Genomic DNA, 3,635 nt, shown 5'->3' with positions numbered 1-3,635 from the left:
TTTGTTTGATTTGTTTGGTTGTGTACATCTGTAAGAAGACAGCTGTGGCAGATCTTTCTGTAGGTGACAGGAGCCCCTTTCACACGCCTGTTCAAGTCATAATTTTCACGCCATTGTTCTTCATTGCAGGTCTTTAAATGGTATGATCCCAGAATGGGGGGACAGACTTGTCTTTAAGCTGGCAGCAGATGTAGTAACACCGCTGTATTAATGTGTGTTTAAACGGGACATCCAGCGGGATGGGACCATGGACGATGTGTGTTGATATTGAAGTGTGACGTGTTGATGACGTTTCAAGTGTGCAACTCACTGCCAGAAGATTTAAAAAGCAGCAAGGAGCAGTTAGCAGCAAACTTAAAGCAAAAGACCAACAGGTGAAAATGGCTGCAAATTAGGGAGACAATGATGTCCAGGAGCTACTTACCCTCCGAACAGAGGAACAGATCAGCCGTCATGTAGCTGTGGCGGTAAATGATTGCCTCGTGCCATTTTTGTTATATGTTATGATAGAGACTGATGCAGTTGTGTTGCGTTTCACACTTGTCACGCCTCTTTTACTTCCGGGATGCCAGCATGCTATCTGAAATCACTCATCGCGGAAACAAGATGCTGCAATTGTTTGGTTCTGTATAAAAAAAACAAAAGTGAAGTAATGGAGGGCCTTTGTGACAGCTCTGTTGTGCAGCCACCTATGGCACCAGCCAAAGGATAGGCACTAAAACTGCTATATTACACTGCTTTATTGGAAATTCAAAAAAAAAAAAAAAAAATCAAACAGGGAAAAATAATCCAAAAATCTAATGCTAATGGTTGGTTCTAGGTTTGCCTAGGGCACCAAATGTGCTAGGTCCAGCACTGGTTGTGGCTTGTCCAGACTCACTGAGTCCAGTAAGTGAAAGACTGACTGAGCTCATTGTTGGCATTAAGAAGCTACTTGATTTATGTACTCGTTTTTCCTTCTCTCTCTCTCTCTCTCTCCCATTTTGTTTCTTCCTCTGTTTTTCTATCATGAAGGAAAAACAGGAGGCAGACACAGGAAGGAGAGATTTGCACAACCGTGTCTGGCTGTGAGATGGGAAAACAGATAACATTAAACAAAGGGCCTTTTTCTTGAATTGACGTGACACAAAGATGCATTGCTTTTGACAGGTTTGGTTTTTATTGCCTTTATGAATTGATTCATTCTTGTTTGGCCTCTTTTTTTAACAGCACAGGAAAGAATCAAGACTGATAACATGGTTACAGAGGATTATAAGAGTAGAGTTATACAGTTTCGTGTGACAAACAAAAATCAGTATTTTTCTGTTTATTTTCACGATTAAGATAGAGGATCTGCACTGCACTTGCACCTTCTTTGTTCTCTACTACTTGGTAAAGCACTTTTTAGAAAGCAGAATGTGATTGTCAAAGAAAATATACCCAACATGTCAGAGGATGAAAATTATAGTGGTCTGGTTTTATATTTATTTAGGCAAGAACAGAGGAAGTTGGTAGCTGTTTAGGATTCAAGGCCATTGTGAATTTCTCTTCCTCTGCTTTCCTCTCACTCTTTAACCTTTCGATGTTATATGTCAGAAATGATTTGTCTGAGTAGGCCTAGTTTCATCCTGAAATCCACATGTTGAGTTTCTGTTCACCGTAAAATATCAGCTACTACTTTGGTCGAGACTGAAATATCTCAAAAACTATGGGATGGATTGACATACAATTTGGTACAAACATTCATGGTCCTCAGATGATAAATCCTAATGACTTTGGTGATCCTCTCACTTTTCCTTCACTACCAGCAGCAGATTGACACAATTATGTGAAATTTCTCAACAAATATTGGATGGATTGCCATGAAATTTGGAATCCCCCTCCAGGATGAACTGATACTACTCTGGTGACTACTTTAAGGTACAGTTTACCCCAAAAATCAAAAGTACATATTTTTCCTCTTACCTGTAGTGCTATTTATCAGTCTAGACTGTTTTAGTGTGAGTTGCTGAGTGCTGGAGAAATCAGCTGCCTTCAGCTTGTGGTGCTCAAAGTTCCAAAAAATCATTCAAAAATATTTTTTCTTTCTTCTAAACTACACCCGACATCACTGTGCAGGAAAAGGGTGTGCATCATACTTCAACCACCCAAGTGTTTTGAACAGTTTACAGTTTGAGTTAGCATCTGGGCACTGTGCTTGTTATACAGTGTGTTTGTGTGGTATGCTGTGCTGTCTGTGTGGTATATTTGGGCCCCCAGCATTCCTGCTGACAGGCAGACTGGAGGCCTGAACCCGCTCTGCGCTGGCCCTCTTTGTGGCTGCGCTCTGTTTGGACCCAGTGGTGCCGAGCCATATGGCCCGCTTATCTGTCCCAGTTAAGCCCCCCTGATTTTTATCACAGCTCATTCCCACGAGGCCTTGCTGGCTCAGTATCACCCAAGAATTTAGCTTTGTTGTTTATTAGCTGTCATGTCTCAGAGTTCAGAAATGAACCTGAGGGTCAGCAGCATAAATGAGATGCTATTTTTTTTTTTTTTTTTTTGTAACAAGTGATGCAGCAAAGTGCTCCGGGTACATTAAAATAAAGTTTGGTAGATATATAAAGTTAGCTAATGGGGGTGTAATACTTTGCTTTTAGAAGTTACGTATGTGCTGTATCTTTAAGCATTTGTGCTACTTTTCTACTAACTTTCAGAAGGAAAAGCTATGTTTTTTCCTCACATACTTTATTTGTGAGCTTCAGTGACTTTGCTGTAAACTTGTCATGAGGTGTGAAGCAGGTGGAGCCAATGCAGGAAACACAGGCAACAGGAACTCAATTACATGATGCTTTATTCCAAGGTGAAGTCTTGGTTGGAGCAAGGAATCAGCAAATTGAAGGTAGCCCAACCAAATCAACACTGAACGAACTGAAAACCAGTTTAACGATGAAATGAAAAGCAGGTGGAGAAAAGGGTGGAGATGCTCAGGTGAGGGGAATGAGGTGATTAGGCAGAAGAACAGGCAGGGAGCTGGTTTTTGGTAAAAATTCAGGAGCAAGGGTGGACTAAAGAGGCTGTTGTAGTGCAGGTGTGTAGTTGGGCAAAAAAAGAGAACAGAGCACAGGAACACAGGAGAGAAAAACACCCCAAAACCATGAAAGCACAATCTTTCTGATTATAAACTAACAGAGCGAAAAATAAAATGACACCAACTCATATAGGCAACTTAAATGAGTCTTCTACAAATACTCAGTCCAGTTTTCCCTAAAAGTCATTAGGACACTGACTGTGACACAAATCGGCCAATGCAGAGTTTCCCAAACCTCTCCTTGACTACTGCTTTTCCTACATGTTTTAGATCTCTCCCTGCACAACACAACTGAATGAAATGATTGGCCTGTCGTCAAGCAACTTGGTCTGTAAATTGCAAGACGTTTCGCTAAAATGCAGTTTCCAAAATATTTTTTCTCACCTTCACAGAGCACAGGGAATCATTTCATGGCGGGATCCCAGACTTACATCTGTTTCTCACAGAGGAAAACCTGTGACACGTTTCTCTCCAAGAGCTGATCATTTAAAGGTTTTTTGGCATCAAGTGGTTGTTGTTGTTGTTGTTGTTGTTGTTGTTAGGGTGTCCTTTAATCTGCTCCCATTGTTTTGTCTGTTTTTGCTCT

This window comes from Plectropomus leopardus, chromosome 18 (assembly GCF_026936395.1).
Source record: "Plectropomus leopardus strain MGB_pleo_1.0 chromosome 18, ASM2693639v1, whole genome shotgun sequence".
NCBI lineage: Eukaryota > Metazoa > Chordata > Actinopteri > Perciformes > Serranidae > Plectropomus > Plectropomus leopardus.
This window is presented reverse-complemented; position numbering follows the sequence as displayed.